The following is a 25653-nucleotide window of genomic DNA, read 5'->3' as shown; positions in this document are numbered from 1 at the left end:
ACTTAGAAGGATTTGCTAGAGAAAGTTCTGCTTTCTGTTGAAAGGACATACATTGTTTTTCCCCATTTCAAAGGTTTCAAAAATTTTTACAATGACACATATATCTTTTTTTATCCGTGTGTTGTAGCCAATTGATTACTTCATTGTTGAATAAATGTATTATTTTTGTTTAGCTTCTTTCCTAACCAGTTAAGGAGAATTGTACCTAAGGCAACTATTACTGCAGCAAAAGAGTCTTTGAAATGGTACCAAAAGAGTTAGAAATCTGGGTTGAATCCCAGCTGTGTCATTAAGCAGTTGTGCGATATTGGGCAAATCTTATCTTCTTTGAACTGTATTCTTTTTGTCTGTAAAGTGAGGATAATAATATGAGCTCTGAAAACTAACTTTGAGAATGCAAGATTAAAAATGTGAAAATGCTTTCTAAATTATAAAGTGCTTATCTAAAAGTGAATTTCTATTTTTATGATATTTATCAGGTTTTCTCTGTGGATGTACATAAATTTTTTTTTTAATCTGCTAGTACACCATTAACTAGATCACTGTGAAAATGATACCTCTTGAGAAGAAAAAATATATATAATAAACACTTCTGTATTTAACCCTATTTCAAACTCTGTAATAATCCTAGAATAACTACTTGCTCTTTTGAAAGTATTCCAATCTAAAGGCCTGAATTAAAGGTTTAGAAATTTATCTAATCTCCAAAGATGCTATGAACAATATTTTAACAATGTCTAGGCCCCTAGCTCAATGTGCACTCTAAATAGGGAATATTGGGATATGATTTTTATTCTGATCTACTTTTGAAAATATTTTAGAGAAGAGAATGATTTTCATAGATTTCTTCTTTATGCCAAGTTTAATAGAGGTCTTCACAGAGCAATCACTTCATTTAAAGGAGAAAATAGATTTTTGATCTATTATACACCTACTGGTTTCTGTGAAATGCTATTTTCTCTAGTGTATAGTTTTTATTTTTGGCTAGCTACTAATGTGAAAGGTGTGGAGTTGATAATATTTTAAAGATTTTAAATAAATTTGTAAAGGCTCCTGAGGCAGAAGATACATGCTGTATCTGCATGAGATACTTTTGAAGGCTTTCATCTATAATAATCTTTTCATCATGAGGTGATGAGTTGGAAAAGGGAGTTGATGTAAAAAGGACTTAAAAGAATATGGAAAAAATGCTAATAACAAACACTAAACCACTGATTAGTTCACAAGCTTACTTTTTGGTCATAATATTTGAATCCCGTGGATCTCTGGTTTCCTCTTTTTTTTTTTTTAATCTTTTCCTTCCCCTGGGAACCAACATCTATGCTATTTCTCAACACTGACCACAGAAAGAATAGGAGGGGGACTAAAAAGTAGAAATTTAATTACATTGATGAAAGAAATGCATCTTAATATTATTCCATGAAAATGTTGCAAGAGACACAGTGGTAAGAAAGGAGTTAGTGAGAAATGTAGTCAATCTGTTTTCTTCCTCAGTGGATTCTGAGTACATCTGCTACAGAAGGAAGACTCAACTTCGCCACACCTTAGCTTTAGCCCTTGTAGACAACTGCCTGAAGTGAGTTATCCTAAAAAAGAAGAGAGTGAAAAAAGTGACTCTAGTAACATGTAACACAATGTTCCCTTTTGTCTCAGATTGAGGTGTGAAATATTCTCATATACTGCAGTGAAATTTCAGGTTGCCCATGAAAGAAGTTTAAAGAAAGTCTGAAACCAGTTCTGCAAATCAAGGTTCATCACTCACCACCTGCAATAAAGGTGATAGCATGGAATGTATTGGAGGTTTGATGAGGCTATTGAGAATATTTTTAAAGTTTAAGTATACTGTTCGGTTCCACATTCCCTGGAAAAGAGGAAGCTGGCAGACTGGGGAGGTTAAGAGAAGTTTTGTGATCAACTAACACTCAGCAGTCCATGGGGTCGCTAAGAGTCGGACAAGACTCAGCGACTTCACTTTCACTTTTCACTTTCACTTTTCACTTTCTTGCATTGGAGAAGGAAATGGCAACCCACTCCAGTGTTCTTGCCTGGAGAATCCCAAGGACGGGGGAGCCTGGTGGGCTGCCGTCTATGGGCTTGCACAGGGTCAGACACGACTGAAGTGACTTAGCAGCAGCAGCAACACTCAGAAAACATCAACAACATGTACTCCCACACATGCTCAGAATTGCAAGTCTGTCTTTTTTGTATTTAGTTTTTTGCAAAAACATAGCTAAATAGATTATTTTTGGATTCTAACAGTTACACAGGATAGTACTTTTTCAGCAAATAAAAACTGGGATAAAGTTTTTAATTAAAAACTTACTTGTGTAGTATCTAGTCAATGATAGAGCTTCAGTAAATAATTGTTGATTTATGAATAGATGTTGGATTTTAGACAGGCAAACTGGAAGGATGGCCACAGAGAAGTGTATCTTCAGGGAATTAAGGGACAGTTAATAGCAACCCACTCCAGTGTTCTTGCCTGGAGAATCCCGGGGACGCTGGAGCCTGGTGGGCTGCCATCTATGGGGTCACACAGAGTCGGACACGACTGAAGCGACAGCAGCAGCAGCAATGAACGAATTGTCTTAAAGAAGTAACCTGGGATGACTATCTAAAGCATGTAACAAAAGACATCCTCAGAGAAAAATTTTGAGAAAAATGCCAGTTGCTATTAAAGTTCATGCTAGCTATCTTGGACTTATATCTGGGTCCCATGGAGAGAAAGTGAAAGTGAAAGTTGCTCATGGAGAATTCCAGAGTCCATGGCATTCTCCATGCCAGAATACTGGAGTGGGTAGCCTTCCCCTTCTCCACAGGATCTTCCCAACCCAGGGATTGAACCCAGGTCTCCCACATTGCAAGTGGGTTCTTTACTAGCTGAGCCACAAGGGAAGGCCAAGCATCCTGGAGAGGATAGCCTATCCCTTCTCCAGCGTATCTTCCTGACCCAGAAATCGAACCAGGGTCACCTGCATTGCAGGCAGATTCTTTACCAACTGAGCTATCAGGGAAACCCCAGGGAGAGAAAGGAGTATAATAAAAACTGAAAGAGAAGTTTTACCTAGCTCTGAAATGGATTGGGGAGCCCTCTAAAAGAGTACAATAACCAAAGAGAATCCTGTTCTTCTTGTCTACACACTCTCTCCTCTCTCCTGTCCCTGCTTTAAGATGATACAAACATGAAGCTTTAGCATTCTGGAGGCTCAAAAGAGGAGATATAGTCCCAAGTGGATGAGCACACCTGCTCCTAGAAACTGTGCACTGGGGAGAAAGCAAGGGATGCCTAGCAGAACATCTGGACGTTGGAGAATTCCATTTGAGATGTGCAATGTTGGGATTAGGCACGGATTGAAGGAATTCTAGAGACTTGGCAGAGGGCTAAAGCCAGCAGATTGGGGAAAGAACTGGCTAATATAGATACCTAGCTTAAAGTGGACTTACACATAACCCATAGAATGGCGAGGAATGTAAAAATACTGTTTACAGACAGTAAGCTCAGTTATTTTATTAGCCTGATTTTTTTTCCCCCAGATCTCTCAAGAAGCAGAGAGTTTGCAGTAACTGAATTGACCATATAAGAATTTATTTTAACAAAATGAAATTTGGGTCAGCCAAAAAATTTGTTTGGTCTTTCCCATACCATCTTATGGAAAAACCCAAACTACCTTTTTGGCCAACCCAGAATTTTGTAAGTACCATCTTTCTGTATTTGCATGGTCAAAATTTCATCCTATTACAATTTCTTGTTCCACAAAAGAGGATTTATATGACAATGAAACCCTGAAAATAGTCTATCTCAGCCTAATATGCCACTAGATGGTTAAAAAAAAAAAAAAAAAAGGAAAAAACCTATAAAAAACACCTGTGGCTCCATGCCTAAATGCTTTACTTCCCTGTAAAAAGCTGTTGGAGATCAACACCTGCATATTTTCCAACATGATCTCATTTTATAATGGGTGTTTGGTGAGTAGACTGTGGTTCCAGGTGTCATTGTTTTTCCATTCTCTGGCATTCAGAAATGTATCATTTGCATGAGAAATGATTGCTCTGGTCTTGGCAGGGAAGGGCCATTCTGCTGTGGGAAGATATGAAGAAAGAGACCTGCAGCTGAGGCCAGTTTAGCATAACTCCTCTCTGGTTGGCTAGCTCCTTTTGGACTTCTCTTTGTATGTATGGGGTAGAGGCTCTGAATGTATTGGTTCATACTGCAGCTGTGGCAATAAACAGTAAGCTAAGAAATTCCTGCTACCCTTTGAATTAAATCTGCTTTGGGTTAGTCATCCGACACTTCTGCTTTATAAATGGAACATACTATTTATGAAAAACTTTAAGTGGGTCAGGGATGACATATATTAATATTCCTCTAGTTCTTTGGAAGTATTCATGAAAACTGAAATAGCAGCCCCCATAGAGCTGATCAAATTTTGTATTAATATAATCCATTCTTAATATTTTCCAAAAGTGTGTACTGTAGGCTCAGGGGGGGAAAAAACCCAACCCGCCCTAAAGAAACAAACTACCATTGTATCAAAAATTGAAATTGATCAGGTATGTGGATAGTGGATAGACACCCCCATCTCCCACCTCACCACAACTTAGTTTCAATGTAAACATAAGGAACAAAGTTGGTGTAGAAAATATTTATGAAAATATACTCTTTTGGTTTTAAGTGTGCAGAGGAATGAGAGCACAACTGTTTATAAATGGTCTTTTCTAAGTAAATAGTTGAACAAGGAAACAACCAGGGAAAAATGAATGGAGACATACATGGCCGAGAGTTGGAACAGTGACTTTAAAAGCCAAATTTGAAATCATAGGAACAGAAAAAATACTCCAGCCAAAATGTTAGATAGATGATTCTACTTGCAATCTTCATTTACTCACTGCTGCTGCTGCTGCTAAGTCGCTTCAGTTGTGTCCAACTCTTGGCGACCCCATAGATGGCTGCCCACCAGGCTTCCCTGTCCCTGGGATTCTCCAGGCAAGAATACTGGCCTGGAGTGGGTTGCCATTTCCCTCTCCAATGCATGAAAGTGAAAAGTGAAAGTGAAGTCACTCAAGTCGTTTTCGACTCTTAGCGACCCCGCGACCCCATGGACTGCAGCCTACCAGGCTCCTCTGTCCATGGGATTTTCCAGACAAGAGTACTGGAGTGGGGTGCCATTGCCTACTCCTAAGTCTTAGTAAACTCTTATCAAGTATAAGCCACTATTCTGGACACTGGAAGTAAATTTCCCATCTTCCAAGAGATTATAAACTTCTTGCATGGAGAAAAGTTCTATACACATGAAAGAGCTGACAACTATAAATTTTTTATTATTAAAAGAAAAGAGAATCTAAATGCTCAAAAGACAGGGTAAGTGCTTTTAAGAATTCATCTGTGTCCAAATTTAGCTTAAAGGCTCATTAATTGGTATTTCTAATCAAGATTTATTTTCTAACTTTCAAATATCCAACTGTGTACTCCACATTGGGCTTCCCCAGTGGTTCAGGGGTAAAGAATCTGCATGCAATGCAGGAGACACAGGAGCCACAGGTTCAATCCCTGGGTCGGGAAGATACTCTGGAGAAGGAAATGGCAACCCAGTCCAGCATTTTTGCCTGGAGAATCCCATGGAGAGAGGAGCCTGGTGGGCTACAGTCTATAGGGTCACAGAGTCAGACAAGACTGAAGCAACTGGCCACACATGCACACATACTCCACATCTCCACTTGAATGTTTTAACGGCACATAATATTCAACACGTTTAAGAACTAACTAGTTATTTTATAAAGAAAACAGCTCCTGTTTCAATGCTTTCTATCACAAGTATCCAGGTGCACAAAACAAATTTCTGAGTTTCTCTGAATCAGTTATGACATTTCCTTCTTCCTCACTCACATATCTAACTCACTATCAATATTTGCCTATTCTGTTAAACCTCTTAAATCTGCATGTCTCCTTCTTTGGTGTCACTACTCTCTTCCAATCTATAATCTTCTATTATCTAAATTCTTCTGTTGGCCTAGAAACTGTCCTTTCCCATCTACTTTGGACTCTTCCCCATTCTTTCTCCACACTGCAGGTAGAGCAATTTTTTTTTTTTTCCCAAAATGCAATTCATATGTTATCTCTCTAATGGAACTCTTTCAATATCTGCTGTGCTCTTAGGATACAATCAAATTCCTTAATAAGGCAGATCAGTTGATTTCTCTTAGAACAAGTGACAGAAAATATAACTCAAAATAGCTTAAGTACACAGAGCATGTTTTAACCTTGTTTACATAAAAGCCTAGGAAAGTGGCTCACTTTAGGCACAAATTGAAGTGCCTGTTTCCCTTCCTCCATCAAGCAGAGCCTAGATGTCTTGGACTCCCTGAAACCCTCATTTGATGTTAATAAGAAATAATTATTTGTCATTTTAAGCCACCAATATTTTGAGGATTTCCCCCCTATAGCTTAACCTACTGGAAACTGCATATAGAGTTCTAGAAAAATGGGATATCTATAAATGTTATCTGCCATAACAAAGCCCCAAAATATGTGGCATTAGCTATAGAGGGAGAAGAAAGTGAGAACACTATCATAAGAGGCTAGAAAAAAGAAGACCACAGGATTCTATTGTGAAATGTTTGGTAAAATGTTCATTTGGGAGGTAGAGTATATAACTTTGAACTTTGGGTTAAAAGGTTTTGATCAAAGTAATGGCAACATAAGTTGGTGAGTATTTGCTCCATTTGGAGAAGTGTTTCAAGTAAGAAATGAGCTCAGGAAAAAAATGGTTTCCAAGTGAGAAAGAAGGGAAAGTACAGAAATGTGGAGACTACAGAGTTGAAAAATTCATCAGGTTTTCACCTCAGCTGTTAAAAGATTTTCAAATTAAGATCAAACCCAAAGGTAAAAACCAAATCAAGGGTGTGGTCCTAGAAATATAATGTCTGGACAAAGACTAAATCAAAGGAAAAAATCTCAAAACTTCTCTTAAGTCTGATTTTATTAAATAGACAGTAAATCCTTTCATTTTGACAAAATTTCTTAAAGATAAGAGTGCACTGTTGTGGTCTGTTCAGTTCAGTTCAGCAGCTCAGTCATGCCCGACTCTTTGCAACCCTATGAGCTGCAGCACACCAGGCCTCCCTGTTCAACACCAGCTCCCGGAGCCTACACAAACTCATGTGCATTGAGTCGGTGATGCCATCCAACTATCTCATCCTCTGTCGTCCCCTTCTCCTCCTGCCCTCAGTCTTTCCCAGCATCAGGGTTTTTACAAATGAGTAAGTTTTTTGCATCAGGTGGACAAAGTATTGGAGTTTCAGCTTCAACATCAGACCTTCCAATTAACACCCAGCACTGATCTCGTTTAGGATGGACTGGTTGGATCTCCTTGCAGTCCAAGGGACTCTCAAGAGTCTTCTCCAACACCATAGTTCAAAAGCATCAGTTTGTCGGTGGTCAGCTTTCTCTATAGTCCAACTCTTACATCCATACATGACTACTGAAAAAACCATAGCTTTGACTAGATGGACTTTGTTAGCAAAGTAATGGCTCTGCTTTTTAATATGCTGTCTAGGTTGATCATAAGTTCCTTCCAAGGAGTAAGCATCTTTTAATTTCATGGCTGCAATCACCATCTGCAGTGATTTTGGAGCCCAGAAAAATGAAGTCTCTCACTGTTTCCACTGTTTTACCATCTATGTGCCATGAAGTGACTGGACCAGATTCCATGATCTTAGTTTTCTGAATGTTGAGCTTCCAACAAACTTTTTCACTCTCTTCTTTCATTTTCACCAGAGGCTTTATAGTTCCTCTTCATTTTCTGCCATGACAGTAGTGTCATCTGCATATCTGAAGTTATTGATATTTCTCCTAACAATCTTGATTCCAGCTTGTTTTTCATCCAGCCCAGGGCTTCTCATGATGTACTCTCAGATTAGATCAGATCAGTCGCTCAGTTGTGTCTGACTATTTGCGACCCCATGAATCACAGCATGCCAGGCCTCCCTGTCCATCACCAACTCCCGAAGTTCACTCAGACGCACGTCCATCAAGTCAGTGAGGCCATCCAGCCATCTCATCCTCTGTCGTCCCCTTCTCCTCCTGCCTCCAATTCCTCCCAGCATCAGAGTCTTTTCCAATGAGTCAACTCTTCGCATGAGGTGGCCAAAGTACTGGAGTTTCAGCTTTAGCATCATTCCTTCCAAAGAAATCTCAGGGCTGATCTCCTTCAGAATGGACTGGTTGGATCACCTTGCAGTCCAAGGGACTCTCAAGAGTCTTTTCCAACACCACAGTTCAAAAGCGTCAATTCTTCGGTGCTCAGTCTTCTTCACAGACCAACTCTCACATCCATACATGACCACAGGAAAAACCATAGCCTTGACTAGACAAACCTTTGTTGGCAAAGTAATGTCTCTGCTTTTGAATATGCTATCTAGGTTGGTCATAACTTTCCTTCCAAGGAGTAAGCGTCTTTTAACTTCATGGCTGCAGTCACCATCTGTAGTGATTTTGGAGCCCAGAAAAATAAAGTCTGACACTGTTTCCACTGTTTCCCCATCTATTTCCCATGAAGTGGTGGGACTGGATGCCGTGATCTTCGCTTTCTGAATGTTAAACTTTAAGCCAACTTTTTCACTCTCCACTTTCACTTTCATCAAGAGGCTTTTGAGTTCCTCTTCACTTTCTGCCATAAGGGTGGTGTCATCTGCATATCTGAGGTTGTTGATATTTCTCCTGGCAATCTTGATTCCAGCTTGTGCTTCTTCCAGTCCAGCGTTTCTCATGTTGTACTCTGCATAGAAATTAAATAAACAGGGTGACAATATACAGCCTTGACGAACTCCTTTTCCTATTTGGAACCAGTCTGTTGTTCTATGTCCAGTTCTAACTGTTGCTTCCTGACCTGCATACAAATTTCTCAAGAGGCAGGTCAGGTGGTCTGGTATTCCCATCTATTTCAGAATTTTCCACAGTTTATTGTGATCCACACAGTCAAAGGCTTTGGCATAGTCAATAAAGCAGAAATAGATGTTTTTCTGGAACTCTCTTGCTTTTTCTATGATCCAGTGGATGTTGGCAATTTGATCTCTGGTTCCTCTGCCTTTTCTAAAACCAGCTTGAACATCAGGAAGTTCACGGTTCACATGTTGCTGAAGCCTGGCTTGGAGAATTTTGAGCATTACTTTACTAGCGTGTGAGATGAGTGCAATTGCGCAGTAGTTTGAGCATTCTTTGGCATTGCCTTTCTTTGGGATTGGAATGAAAACTGACCTTTTCCAGTCCTGTGGCCACTGCTGAGTTTTCCAAATTTGCTGGCATATTGAGTGCAGCACTTTCACAGCATCATCTTTCAGGGTTTGGAATAGCTCAACTGGAATTCCATCACCTCCACTAGCTTTGTTCTTAGTGATGCTTTCTAAGGCCCACTTGACTTCACATTCCAGGATTTCTGGCTCTAGGTCAGTGATCACACCATCGTGATTATCTGGGTCATGAAGATCTTTTCTGTACAGTTCTTCTGTGTATTCTTGCCATTTTGTCTTAATATCTTCTGCTTCTGTTAGGTCCATACCATTTCTGTCCTTTATCGAGCTCATCTTTGCATGAAATGTTCCTTTGGTATCTCTGATTTTCTTGAAGAGATCCCCAGTCTTTCCCATTCTGTTGTTTTCCTCTATTTCTTTGCATTGATCGCTGAAGAAGGCTTTCTTATCTCTTCTTGCTATTCTTTGGAACTCTGCATTCAGATGTTTATATCTTTCCTTTTCTCCTTTGCTTTTCGCTTCTCTTCTTTTCACAGCTATTTGTAAGGCCTCCCCAGACAGCCATTTTGCTTTTTTGCATTTCTTTTCTATGGGAATGTCTTGATCCCTGTCTCCTGTACAATGTCACGAACCTCATCCCATAGTTCATCAGGCACTCTATCTATCAGATATAGGCCCTTAAATCTATTTCTCACTTCCACTGTATGATCATAAGGGATTTGATTTAGGTCATACCTGAATGATCTAGTGGTTTTCCCTACACTCTTCAGTTTCAGTCTGAATTTGGCAATAAGGAGTTCATGGTCTGAGCCACAGTCAGCTCCTGGTCTTGTTTTTGCTGACTGTATAGAGCTTCTCCATCTTTGGCTGCAAAGAATATAATCAATCTGATTTTGGTGTTAACCATCTGGTGATGTCCATGAATAGAGTCTTCTCTTGTGTTGTTGGAAGAGGGTGTTTGTTATGACCAGTGCATTTTCTTGGCAAAACTCTTTTAGTCTTTGCCCTGCTTCATTCTGTATTCCAAGGCCAAATTTGTCTGTTACTCCAGGTGTTTCTTGACTTCCTACTTTTGCATTCCAGTCCCCTAAAATGAAAAGGACATCTTTTTTGGGTGTTAGTTCTAAAAGGTCTTGTAGGTCTTCCTAGAACTGTTCAACTTCAGCTTCTTCAGCGTTACTGGTTGGGGCATAGACTTGGATTACTGTGATATTGAATGGTTTGCCTTGTAAATGAACAGAGATCATTCTGTCATTTTTGAGATTGCATCCAATTACTGTATTTAGGACTCTTTTGTTGACCACGATGGCCACTCCATTTCTTCTGAGGGATTCCTGCCTGCAGTAGTAGATATAATGGTCATCTGAGTTAAATTCCCCCATTCCAGTCCATTTCAGTTTGCTGATTCCTAGAATGTCAACGTTCACTCTTGCCATCTCTTGTTTGATCACTTCCAATTTGCCTTCATTCATGGACCTGACATTCCAGGTTCTTATGCAATATTGCTCTTTACAGCATCAGAACTTGCTTCTATCACTAGTCACATCCACAGCTGGGTATTGTTTTTGCTTTGGCTCCATCCCTTCATTCTTTCTGGAGTTATTTCTCCACTGATCTCCAGTAGCATATTGGGCACCTACTGACCTGGGGAGTTTCTCTTTCAGTATCCTATCATTTTGCCAGTATGATGTACTCTACATGTAAGTTAAATAAGCAGGTGACAATATACAGCCTTGACGTATTCCTTTTCCTATTTGGAACCAGTCCATTGTTCCATGTCCAGTTCTAATTGATGCTTCCTGACCTGCATACAGATTTCTCAAGAGGCAGGCCAGGTGGTCTGGTATTCCCATCTCTTTCAGAATTTCCCACAGGTTATTGTGATTTACACAGTCAAAGGCTTTGGCATAGTCAATAAAGTAAAAATAGATGTGTTTCTGGAACTGTCTTGCTTTTTTGATGATCCAGTGGATGTTGGCAATTTGATCTCTGGTTCTCTGCCTTTTCTAAAACCAGCTTGACCATCTGGAAGTTCACAGTTCATGTATTGCTGAAGCCTGGCTTGGAGAATTTTGATCATAACTTTACCAGCGTGTGAGATGAGTGCAATTGTGTGGTAGTTTGAGCATTCTTTGGCATTGCCTTTCTTTGGGATTGGCCTGAAAACTGACCTTTCCTGTCCTGTGGCCACTGCTGAGTTTTCCAAATTTGCTGGCATATTGAGTGCAGCATTTTCACAGCATCATCTTCCAGGATTTGGAATAGCTCAACTGGGATTCCATCACCTACCCTAGCTTTGTTTGTAGTGATGCTTCCTAAGGCCCACTTGACTTCACATTCCAGGATGTGGCTCTAGGTGAGTGACCATACCATCGTAATTAACTAGGTCATGAAGATCTTTTTGTACACTTCTTCTGTGTATTCTTAGAAACCTGATAAACACAAAGAACATCAATTAAGTCTAGAGTGACAGATATATGTCAAGAAGTATTGAAACTTTGCCTATTATATAATGCTGTCTAGAATTAAAGAGGTAAAAACCAGCAGTTTTTTTAGAGACATGTATCATCAAAGTGTTATATATCCTGGTTAAAAGGACTAAATTTTCTAGCTGTAAAATTTCTCTTGTTCCCCCAGCCCTCTATAAGAAGGAAAAATTGCTCAGTGGCAAGGAGGGCACATCTCAAAACCTTCTTAAACTACGCCATGGAGAATATTCCCAAACACAGAGCTAAGTGCCTTGGAGTACAAGGGACAGAATTGTTAATTCTAGGAGACAGAGCTGGAGCCTAGTCAAGAAACATTCCCTAGGTTAGGGCCAATCTCACATTTGCCCAGTGAGGTTTCAGGATTTCTAAGAACCAGTGATCACTGGGAATATGTACTTTTTTTTTTCTGTTTCTATGGGAATATTCATTGTGATTATCCTGTTCTTGTCCCCTCACTGTTCTTTGGGTATGTAGGGGGAACAGATAATCTGTCTTTTTAACTGAACATTCTGTGATTCAAGAGAAGCTCTTGGATCCCAAGACCTTAGGCTTTGATCCTATTTTAATTTAAAGAAAAGACATCTCAATGCTTTGAGGAGGCAGTGAATGTATATTTTGCCTGCAGAATGGAAATGAATACTCTGGTGGGTTGTATTATTCATATATAATCATTCATCCCCTTCCTACATTTGCTGTGCTCCCTGGTACCACTGTCTTTGGGTTTTGCCATGCGGTACACTTTTGCCAATTTGATATAAACATTTGTGACTTTTCACATATCTGAACATGGGTTTAACTGCAATTGAGTGACTTAACTGGGCTCCTCTTGTTCCTCCATGAACACTTTTTTTCCAGATAGAAGTTTCTTCTCCAGCTCCAGTTCTGGTTAAGAAGACACTTGAAGCTAAGACTAGATCATCCAAAGCAGAGCCCAGCAGAATACAGTTGAGCTGTTTACCTCGTGTAATGTATATGAGAAATGAATAGCTGTTGTTGTCGTTCAGTTGCTAAGTCATGTCTGACTCTTTGTCACCCCATGGACTGCAGTATGTCAGGCTTTCCTGTCTATCATTATCCCCCAGAGCTGTTACATTGTTTAAAAAATTATTATTAATACTGTATAACCCATAAAAAAAAACAGATTTCAAATATTTTAAACTTTAACCAAATGAGAAAATTGTTAAGTACTAGGTATTAGTAGCAGGGTATACATTTTATGTACAGAATGATCCCAATTAATAGAAAACGATTGAGCTCTACATGTTTACTACATGACAGAAAAACTCTAAAATGTAAACAATGGTTATTTTTTGAACAGTAGATTTAATAGAGATCTGGGGCTTCATATTCAGAAGATCTAGATTTGACTCCCAGTTCAGCCACTTATGGGCTTCCCTGGTGGTTCAGCTGGTAAAGAATCTGCCTGCAATGTGGGAGACCTGGGTTCAATGTCTGGTTTGGGAAGATCCCCTGGAGAAGGAAAAGACTACCCACTCCAGTCCTCTGGCCTAGAGACTTCCATGGACTGTATGGTCTCAGTTCAGTTCAGTTGCTCAGTCGTGTCCGACTCTTTGCGACCCCATGAATTGCAGCACGCCAGGCCTCCCTGTCCATCACCAACTCCTGGAGTTCACTCAGACTCACATCCATCGAGTCAGTGATGCCATCCAGCCGTCTCATCCTCTGTCATCCCCTTCTCCTCCTGCCCCCAGTCCCTCCCAGCATCAGAGTCTTTTCCAATGAGTCAACTCTTCGCATGAGGTGGCCAAAGTACTGGAGTTTCAGCTTTAGCATCATTCTTTCCAAAGAAATTCCGGGGCTGATCTCCTTCAGAATGGACTGGTTGGATCACCTTGCAGTCCAAGGGACTCTCAAGAGTCTTCTCCAACACCACAGTTCAAAGCATGTATAGCCTATGGGGTCACAAAGAGTTGGACACGACTGAGCGACTTTCACTTTCAGCCACTTATTAGCCATAGGATTTTGAAGTAAACAGTTTAACTTGCCTTGCATTTACCATATTTGTGCCTACCTCCCTAAGATATTGTGGAGTTATATAAAATATGAGTGTGTATTAATATGTGTAAAAAAATAGTACAGTACTCCCGAGTAACCTGCAAATAAATGTTAGCTATTACTATGATCATTTTTATATTGTTATTACAATGGTTTCCTGTATTTTTCAATCTGTTAATACTGCCTATATATTACTTTTAGTCAGGCAAAAATCAAAATCATAAAGGTAGAAAAACTAAACTGCCAAATTCCAATGTAAAAACATCATAAAATGCTAAATAACCTCTTGATGATAAGAAAGGGCGTGTAGTCAAAGGAACAGTGAGCAACTAACAGACGAGCCCAGAACAGCAGTGTGCTGAAGCTGTTCTGATTAACAGTATATGGTCATCAGAAAAGCTGACTGATTAATCTCCACATATTATAAAGAACAAGTTGAAAGTGACCTAGAAATGAGAAAAAGGACAGAGGAGTCATTGTAAAAGATATTTCTCTCCAGAAACTTAAGAACAGTCTTTGTACCCAGTGGGATGCAGTTTGATGAAGTCCTGGCTTATGTGCTAGGAAAAATACCTAATAAAGACTTGATGCCTGCAGAGAGGGAACAGGCTGAAATCTAAGCTTTTACACCTCTTTAATGGGAAACAACCCAGAGACTGACTTTTTAGCAGACTTAGAGGATATTGTAAGTATAGACACTTACAAGGTCTTTAAGATTAAAAGAGTCTTCTGAGGTCAAATCTGCCAGAAACTTGCTGGGTCAGCAGTGAATAAAACTGAGCCAGGATGTTTTTATAAGAACTAGAAGTATAAATACAAGTTATATATATGTTCATAACCTAAAGATGGTGGTAGAGGAATAGACAATAATTTTCATAAATCATTTTCATAATGGAATAAATTCAAGAATAAGCAACATATCCTTATTTTACAATTTTTTAATACTGTGAAAAGAACACTAAATAAAGAGCCATAAAACCATTTAATTCAGCTTCTAAATTGCACCATGACTTTGTATATGATACCATCTTGGTATGTCAGATGCAAAATTATGGTTGCATTCTGTGATCTTTTATGTTCCTTCTCTTTCTAACCTTTTCATATTCTTTAATTTCTTCACCATCTCTATACCAAGGCATATTTCATTGAACATTAATTTATAACTACAAGTACTTGATGCCTAGAAATAGGCACCATCAAAATTGAAGTATAATATTAAGCACAGTTTACAAGTCATAGGAATGAAACTCAATGAATTTTCAAAAGTGTACAACCTTGTAATCATCACTCAGATCAAGAAACAGAATATTAACAGCAACCCAGATGTTCTTCTCATATCCCGTTTGAGTCACTCCCCTTTTCCAAAGGTCATCACCATCCTGTGTTACAACAGCAGAAATTATCTTTCTCCTGTTCTTGAACTTTATAAAGACAGAGTCATACGGCATGTAACAATGTAGTCCATTCTCTCAATTTGCATAAGCACATAGTACCAGTTTCTTCATTATGGATAATTACTACTCTGACTGTTGTTCTCTGGGATCTTGGTTCTAGTTCCTAGGTTTTACATCATTCTTTTTTTCAATAAAAACAAACAATAACAAAAACCTAAGATTGAAATTTGGGAAGAGCCTTGATGAGTGGTTCTTGTTTGAGCCTCTCTTGCAGCTGTGGTCAGATAGTGGCTTGTAGCTACAACGTTGTGGTTGGAAGCTGATTGGATATTTCTCTCTCTTCACACAGGCACATAGATTCTGCATGTAGTTTCTCCACATGAGGTAGTTCAGGCTTCCTTTCCATGTGGCAACCTCAGGACATCAGCACTAAGCAGGACATCAGTAAGCAAGCCTGATCAGTTCTTAGCCTTGGGGATCATGCAGCATCATACCCATCACATTCTATTACTTGTAAGTGAGTCATAAATCCATAGATTTAAGGGGAAGGCAATTAGATACCACACTTGAAAGATGTGTCAAGTTTCTAGGACAGAGTTTGGCAAAGTTTCTGGATAGGGGCAAATAAATATTTTAGGCTCTGTGTCCCCCACACAATTTCTGTCACGTATTTTTCATTATCTTATAATTGTTAAAAAGGTTAAAAAAAATTCCTAGCTTGAGGGAAGTAAAAAATGAACAAGGCAGTGTAAATCTAGGCTGATTTGCTTAATAGTCTGTAGCTTGTCAAATCCTATTCTAGAAGAACATGTGGACTGAAGGATATTACTGCTGCAGCATCTTTTTAAAACACTACATAGCAATGAACATGAATGACTTCCCTAGAGCTCAAATGGTAAAGAATCTGCCTGCAATGCAGGAGACCAGGGTTCGACCCTGGGTTTGGAAGTTCCTCTGGAGAAAGGAATGGCAATCCACTCCAGTATTCTTGCTTGGAGAATTCCATGGACAGAGAAGCCTGGCAGGCTATAGTCCATGGGGTCACAAAGAGTTGGACACGACTGAGCAACTAACACACAATGAATATGAAAGGGACTCTCAGTCTGGGATGACCATTGAGGCTGGATATCAGAGTATAATGAATAGAAAATTAGACTCAGTGTAAATAATAAACCATGTGCACTTAATGATATTTTTATATTTTATACTACACACACATTGTCAATTTTTATGTCCATATTTATAAAATAACTTCTATGTTCTGGAGGTTGTATGAGGAATTGGGAATATACAGGTAAGACTAAGACATAGACCCTATGTTTTCAAGAGTTTACATCATGTTAGAAGGACATGAAAGGATAGATATATGATAGAAAAGCATGATCAGTGTTATGGGAAACATTTATACAAACTGCTCTCAGAGATAATGCATAGAAGTAAAATTAGTTTTGTTTTGATGGATAGCTTCAAAGAAAAAGAAATACTTGAAGGATGAATTCAAGTTATTAAACATAGAAAGTGAAGAAAGAAAATGAATGAATAAATGCTATATTCAGTGAACTTTGAGTAGTTAAGATTGCAAAATTTAGGATAAATGATGTGGGGGTAGTAAAAAAAAAATAGATGGGTATAGCCCATTTAAGGTCTTCAATAAAATGCTGAGAATTCGGAGGGTTTTTAACAGGAAATTTTTTAGAAAAGGCAGAGGAACCAGAGATCAAATTGCCAACATCCTCTGGATCATTGAAAAAGCAAGAGTTCCATAAAAACATCTACTTTTGCTTTATTGACTATATCAAAGCTTTTGACAGTGTGGATCACAACAAACTGTGGAAAATTCTGCAAGGGATGAGAACAGCAAACACCTGACCTGCCTTCTGAGAAATCTGTATGCAAGTCAAGAAGCAACAGTTAGAACCAGACATGGAACAGCAGACTGGCTCCAAATTGGGAAAGGAGCACATCCGGGCTGTATATTGTCACCTCACTTATTTAACTTCTATGCAGAGTACATCAAGAGAAATGTTGGGCTGGATGAAGTACAAGCTGGAATCAAGATTGCAGGGAGAAATATCAATAATCTCAGATACATAGATAACACCTCCCTTATGGCAGAAAGTGAAGAAGAACTAAAGAGCCTCTTGATGAAAGTCAAAGAGTGAAAAAATTGACTTAAAACTCAACATTCAGAAAACTAAGATCATGGCATGTGATCCCATCACTTCATGGCAAATAGATGGGGAAACAATGGAAACAGTGAGAGACTTCATTTTGGGGGGCTCCAAAATCACAGAAGATGGTGACTGCAGCCATGAAATTAAAAGACACTTGCTCCTTGGAAGAAAAGCTATGACCAATCTAGATAGCATATTAAAAAGCAGAGACATTACTTTACCAACAAAGGTCCATCTACTGAAAGCTATGGTTTTTCCAATAGTCATGTATGGATGTGAAAGTTGGACTATAAAGAAAGCTGAGCACCAAAGAACTGATGCTTTTGAACTGTAGTGTTGGAGAAGACTCTTGAGAGTCCCTCGGACTACAAGGAGATCCAACCTGTCGATCCTAAAGGAAATAAGTCCTGGATATTCATTGAAAGGACTAATGCTGAAGCTGAAACATCAATACTTTGGCCACCTAATGCAAAGAACTGACTCATTTGAAAAGACCTTGGTGCTGGGAAAGATTGAAGGCAGGTGAACAAGGAGACGACAGAGGTTGAGATGGTTGGATGGCATCACTGACACGTTGGATGTGAGTTTGAGTAGGCTCCGGGTGTTGGTGCTAGACAGGGAAGGCTGGTGTGCTGCAGTCCATGGAGTCACAAAGAGTTGGACACGACTGAACAACTGAACTGAACTGACTGATCTTGAATTCTCAAGATTCATCAGAGGTGCTCCTGAATGCAGTGAATAAGAGGATTCAGCAGGCAAAATTAGGCCCTCTACCCACTACCACTCACATCCCTGCTTTGGTTTAAGAAATTTTTCCTATGTATGGACATCTTCACAGAGAAAAATAATAAAGAGCCATTGCTGACATGATCATAAAATGAACTTATAACTATTGCTATATGAACTAAGGAGCCATCGAGTGTTTTTAAAAAGGAGAATGTTACACTGAATTGTTTTTTAAAGTGCAGTTCTGATGATTTGTGGAGAATATGCAGTTTGGAGGTAGTAGATACATCAAACGGGGACACCAGTAGGAGGCTTCAATTAAAGTCAGGGGTAGTGCAGTTTCTAGTGAATATATGTAGGAAGAAATTTTTAGGTAATGCAGAAAGAACTCGGATGTGAAGAAAAAAGTGTATACAAGCAATGATTCATAAGATTGTTGTGGTTGTTTTACTGTTGTTTGGACTAGATCTTGTCTGACACTTTGCCATCCCATGGCCTGCAGCACACAGGCTTCCCTGTCTTTCACACTCTCCTGGAGTTTCACGCTCTCATGTTCATTGAGTTAATATTGCCATCTAACCATCTCATCCTCTCTCACCCTCTTCTCCTCCTGCTCTCAACTTTTCCCAGTATCAGGGTCTTTCCCAGTGAATCAGCTCTTCCCATCAGGTGGCCAAAGTATTGGAGCTTCAGCTTCAGCGTCAATCCTTCCAATGAATATTCAGGGTTGATTTCCTTTAGAATTGACTGGCTTGATCTCCTTGCTGTCCAAGGGACTCAAGAGTCTTCTCCAGCACCACAATTTGAATTCATAAGATAATTGTAAAATTTACTCTGATGCAAACAGAATAAGAAAAGCAGGCTTGGCATTTGAGGAGTATAATGAAATTCATTATGAACATATTAGGTTTGAGGTATTATCAGACCAATAATAGTAAGCAGCTGAAAATACAAATTAGAGTATGAAATAGAATTTAGAAAATCTTCAATAGTATCTACCAAAAGACTGGAGAGCAGATGATATCCCCACAGACATGTGTAACAAAAAAGAAAAATGAAAAAAGGCTGAACTCTAGGGAGTCAATCATTTAAGAAGTAATAAGAGAGAGTAAAAAGAATAATTGAGAAATAGAAAAAAGGATTAGGAAAGATCAAAGAATCCAAATGAAAACACAGCCTGAGAAAGAAGTAATCAACAGAAGCAAATTCATTAGAGATGAAATAAGGCAAAATGATAACTCAAAAGAAGCCACTAGATATAGGGATGAGACAGACATGAGAGAGTTTTGCAAAGGTTCAGTAGAAAGGTGGGAAAAGAAGTCAGATATGGTAGGTAATTTCTAGGCCTTATTATTTTGGTTAATCCTATATTTAATATTACTTGTTAGATCAATTTATTTTGATTTACAAGTATATAAATTATCTCTATTACAAGTTCCCAAAGAAGTAAAATCAATAACACAGAAAGATTACTAAATTTTAAAGTGTACAATTAAAATTTGCATTTAAAATAGATCCCTGAAATGTTTCAAGTTTAATTTTTCATAAAAATAGTTTCATAATGAAATATTGAAAGAGTATCCTATACATCTGAAAAAGTACACATGGAATAGTAAACAAAAGCATTCTGATAAAACTAACTAGATTTCAATAAAAGGAAAATATCCTCTGGGTCTCTAGGGAAAACCACTCGTAAGTGAAGGAAATCAAATTATTATTAGACATTTCAATAATAATTTATGCCAGAGGACAATAACACATTTAATATTCTAGGAAAGAAAATGTAAACCAAATACTTTATATCCAAATAGCTGACTTTCAAATAAAAAGACTGTGCACTGTTAGAAAAATATAAGTGCGTAATACTGGCACAATCATTTCCTTAGGAAAAATTATTTTCACAGATATTTCTTTAGGAATCTATTAAAGAGTTAGATTACCAAATGAAATGATAAATATTGGCATGAATATGTTGATAAACATAAAAGATAACGTTTTCCTTCAGAACCAAGAGTAAACAATGTTTATAGAAAAGAGAAAAGTGCTTATAATAATGATTATAAAAGAGTAAATTATGGCAAACTTATATGCTCTGATGCTGTAGAAAAACTATATTCATAAAAAATAAGAAGATAAAGATCAGTATGTAAGGTAGAATAAACTTTTTGATTGTTTTAAAGTTATTGAGGCTAAAATTTATTATTATATATCAGGTGCTGTGGGAAAGGGGAGAAAGAATTGGTTAATCACTAATTTCCTTATTGCTAATAGGAGGATATCAACATATATGAAAGGAGAAAAGTCTTTGACTTTATATATAGCTATTAATGTAAAAGCAAATGTTGGAATGAAATTAAAACCCCTCCTACATATAAAAGTAAAGATTAAATAAATAAATAAATTTATTTAATAAATTAAATAAATAAATAATGAAATGGTTATATAAACTACATAAAATGGTTAACACACAAAAATATCAATCGTTAAGTGCAAACGAACCTGACTAACCTGTTAAGTAAAAATATTTTCATACTGCCTGGCAAACAGCATATTAGATAATAAACTGGCAAAGGGATTTAGAAAGGACCAGTCAAACAAAATACAGTGTGCCCACCAATGGACAGGGCAATAAATGATGTGGATGTCATACAGTTCAGTTCAGTTGAGTTGGTCAGTCGTGTATGACTCTTTGCAACTCCATGGACTGCAGCACACCAACCTTTCCTGTCCTTCACCAACTCCCAGAGCTTACTCAAACTTGTGTCCTTTGAAACAGTGATGCCATCCAACCATCTCATCTTCTGTCGTCCCCTTGTCCTCCTGCCCTCAGTCTTTCCCAGCATCAGGGTCTTTTCAAATGAGTCAGCTCTTTGCAGCAGGTGGCCAAAGTACTGTAGTTTCAGCATCAGCATCAGCCCTTCCAATGAATATTCAGGACTTATTTCCTTTAGGATGAACTGGTTGGATCTCCTTGCAGTCCAAGGGACTCTCAAGAGTCTTCTCCAACACCACAGTTCAAAAGCATCTATTCTTTGGTGCTCAGCTTTCTTTATCATCCAACTCTCACATACATACATGACTCCTGGAAAAACTTTGACTATATGAACTTTGTTGGCAAAGAAATGTCTCTGCTTTTTAATATGCTGTCTAGGCTGCTCATAGCTTTTCTTCCAAAAAGCAAGCATCTTTTAATTTCATGGCTGCAGTCACCATCTTCTGTGATTTTTTTTTGCTAAGTCACTTCAGTTGTGTCTGACTCTGTGCTACCCCATAGAGGGCAGCCCACCAGGCTCCCCCATCCCTAGGATTCTCCAGGCAAGAACACTGGAGTGGGTTGTCATTTCCCTCTCCAATGCATGAAAGTGAAAAGTGAAAGTGAAGTCGCTCAGTTGTGTCCGACTCTTAGCGACCCCATGGACTGCAGCCTACCAGGCTTCTCTGTCCATGGGATTTTCCAGGCAAGAGAACTGGAGTGGGGTGCCATTGCCTTCTCCATCTGTGATTTTGGAGCACCCCAAAATAAAGTCTCTCACTGTTTCCATTGTTTCTCCATCTATTTGCCATAAAGTGATAGGACCGGATGCCATGATCTTAGTTTTCTGAATGTTGTGTTTCAAGCCAGCTGTTTCACTGTCCTCTTTCATGTTCATCAAGAGGCTCTTTAGTTCTTTACTTTCTGCCATAAGTGTGGTGTCATCTGTGTATCTGAGGTTATTGATATTTCTCCTGGCAATCTTGATTCCTTCTTATGCTTCATCCAGCCTGGAATTTCACACAATTATTTATTTTTAGTTCAACTGAAGTAACCACCGTTTTTAATCTTGTACTCAGTGTCTATTTTATACTCTAATTTTATTGCATCTATATATATATTACTATATATTTTTGAATTTTAACTATTTTATTTATTAAAAATCATGTGATATATCTTCTGTCAAACTTACTTTTCACTTCCATTAATGCAACATCAATGTGGTTCTAGTTCATTTTCTTTGACTGTTTTATAATAGTTGTGGGGGGGTGTGTGTTTGTGTGTATGTATGTGAAGTTATTCATCCTCTTTTCCATTGTTACCCTCTTAAGTTTATTCTAAGTTTTTGCTATTGTAAATAGTGTTAATGTGGATGGATAATCCTGTACCTAAATGAGGTAGGGAAATAGTTTCATTCTTTTTTTAACATAGTTAATTACTTTCTCTAACTTACTTGTTACTCATTTGACCTGCCCAGAGAAGACAATGGCACCCCACTCCAGGATGAAAAATCCCATGGATGACATCAAATCGCCAACATCTGCTGGATCATTGAAAAAGCAAGAGAGTTCCAGAAAAACATCTATTTCTGCTTTATGGACTATGCCAAAGCCTTTGACTGTGTGGATCACAAAAAACTGTGGAAAATTCTTTAAGAAATGGGAATACCAGACCCCCTGACCTGCCTCTTGAGAAACCTATATGCAGGTCAGGAAGCAACAGTTAGAACTGGACATGGAACAACAGACTGGTTCCAAATAAGAAAAGGAGTACGTCAAGGCTGTATATTGTCAACCTGCCTATTTACCTTATGTGCAGAGTACATCATGCAGAGAAGGCAATGGCACCCCACTCCAGTACTCTTGCCTGGAAAATCCCATGAACGGAGGAGCCTGGTGGCCTGCAGTCCATGGGGTCCCTAAGAGTCAAACACGACTGAGCGACCTCACTTTCACTTTTCACTTTCATGCATTGGAGAAGGAAATGGCAACCCACTCCAGTGTTCTTGCCTGGAGAATCCCAGGGATGGGGGAGTCTGGTGGGCTGCCATCTATGGGGTCTCACAGAGTCGGACACGACTGAAGTGACTTAGCAGCAGCAGCAGTAGCATTTGACCTGCCAACTCTGACTTCTTCCAAGTTCCATACCTGCATATGTCAGTGTGTTAGGATCTCTATTCTATCTGTTTAGTATGTATTTCTGCCAATATATCAAAAGCTTAATTACTATGGTTTCATAAGTTCATTTCTCTGTTCTAAGATTCATCCTCCTACCCAAGATTCAATGTTGAATTTAAGTGTTACTTCTTCTTAGTGCCCAACAGTCCTTCAACAGATCCTTATCTTTTCTTTGTCTTTCAGGATCTCAACACTTTTGAAGTACTTATAAGTTATTTTTTAAAATTCTCTCCATTTGGGTTTATCTGATATTTTGTCATAATTGAACTGTGATTATGCTTTTCTAGCAGCAATACCATAGGAACTGTATGGTATTGTACCGTAGGAATGATATTGTGTTTATCTGAATGCACGATATCATGGAGTTCATGATGATGTTTTTACTGGTGATGTTTTCATTGATCACTTGATGAAATGTGTCTTCTGTTAACTTTTTCTACTGCAGTGTTACCATCTATCACTTTTATAGTTAATAAATATTTGGAGAGAGAGACTTTAATATGATATAAATCCCATTTCTTCTCAAGTTGGCACTAACTTTAGCACGCATCAATGAATCTGGTCTGCAGAAATTATTACTATTATGACATTTGCTTAATGCTGATTTTCTATTTTTTCATTTTCTTCTACATTTATTGAATGATATTCTACTATAAAGAAGAGCCATCTCTTGTCCCCCAGTTGAGTATTTATTTATATCAGTCTGGACTTGTAGATGTTTCTTTTATGTTATGGATTTAATTTCAATATTATCATTGTTTGTTTTCAAGCTTCCCTTTTGGCTCAGTTGGTAAAGAATCTGCCTGCAAAGCGGGAGACCTGGGTTCAATCCCTGGGTTGGGAAGATCCCCTGGAGAAGAGAAAGGCTACCCATTCCAGTATGCTGGCCTGGAGAATTCCATGGAGTGGACAGTCCATGGGGTCACAAAGAGTCAGACATGACTGAGCAACTTTCACTCAGTCACTCATTTTCATGCACAAAATGTTTCAGTTTGGACCATTAGAAGTGCCTTCAGGTTGGTTCCTATGTTCTTTTGACACCCCATTGTGTTTCTTTGAGCTTTTTCTTATTTTCTGGGACCAGGCTCATTATTTTTCTTGTTTAGTCCTGGAATTAACCACTTCTCCAAGAAGTCCCAGTTCCATTTATTGGTGTATATTTAGAAATCAAGATACAGGTGCTGGACATGCATTTGGGGGCTATTTTGAATTTAAGAATCATTTCATATATTTAAAAGCAAGGTTCACACTCAGCAAAATTTATGCTTTCACTTTGAGGGAAATATAGGAATGAAAATGAGGGAGATTCAGATCTTAAACACACTTCAAGATCTGTATAATTGTCCATATTATTTTATATATTAATTCTCTATTGTCCTTGCATTAACATATGTGGATAATTTTGTCTAAACTAAGTTTATATGGTACAACCTCACCACAGTATGAAATTACAGACTAGGGAATCTTGTCCATTGACTCATATTGGCAGCTGAGAAAAATTCAATGTTATAAACAAAAGAATTTTAAAATAGATAAGGAGAGGTGGCTTTTATTTGCAATTTCACATATCCTTGTACAGGCCTCAGGGACAAATGCAAGTAGGAGCCCACATGAAAAAGTTCAAGACTCCTGTGCTGTCTAACATTACAACCTCTTTCTGTGTTATTGGATGCAGGCTTCAAATTATTTTTTTAGGAACTTGATTCCTGACAGCTTCCATAGCTCCTGTGGCAGAGCTTAGTCATTAAATAGGAGCTGATTCTCTTTATTCATCCCAATCAACAAAATCAGGAAGATGGACTGTTTGGCGTGGCTTGGACCATATGTCCATCCCTAAACAAATCAAGAGGGATCAGGAGATGGAAATCCATGATTAGGACCTCTCACTAGAGTCATATATGATAGAAGTGTGGGAGAAATAGTTTCTCTCAAAATGGAATTTGATCTCAGAGAATGAGTACTCAGAATAAAAATCAGTTTCCAATCTTAGACAATACTTGAAAAATATCAAAGAATCCATTATGTGTGTGTGTGTGTGTATGAAGAAAAATCCTGTGCGAGTGAAATTGGAACCTGGAAGTTATGGAGGCACAGGAAAGCATCATAGGAGCTTGGAGGGCAGAACATATGTAGGCTACAGGATGTACAAGATGTTAGGAGACGAGGTGTGTGTAGCAAGAATATGAAGTGTGTCACAGGAAATAAGTTCACAAAGAGTTGAATTTTTAACGGTTTTATTTTTTAGTTGAACTACAGTTGTGCAATATTATTATTACAGGTGTACAATACAATGATTTTCAATTTTTAAAGGTTACACTCAATTTGTAAGTTATTTTAAAATATTGGCTGTATTCCCACATTATATATCCTTGTATCTTAGTTTATACCTAAGAGTTCTAACGTCTTATTACCCTACCCCTAATAATTTGTTCTCTATATCTGTGAATCTACTTCATGAAATGCTCAGAAGTTTGAACTTTATCTTGGAGTTGGTAGCATCTGTTTTTATGTTTATTTTTTAATAACATAAAACACTATCTTAACCAGGAGAGTGACATTATCATATTGCATTTTGCATTTTGCAAAGCAATCACCTTGTCAGTGGTTATTGGATGGGTCAGAAGCAGAAACTCCAGTTCGGGCGAGGAAAGATGAGAGAGCTCCACCTAGGGGAAATAA

This window comes from Bos javanicus, chromosome 3, assembly GCF_032452875.1.
Source record: "Bos javanicus breed banteng chromosome 3, ARS-OSU_banteng_1.0, whole genome shotgun sequence".
NCBI classification, from domain to species: domain Eukaryota; kingdom Metazoa; phylum Chordata; class Mammalia; order Artiodactyla; family Bovidae; genus Bos; species Bos javanicus.
The sequence above is the reverse complement of the archived record's forward strand: the minus strand, read 5'-3'. Positions refer to the sequence as shown.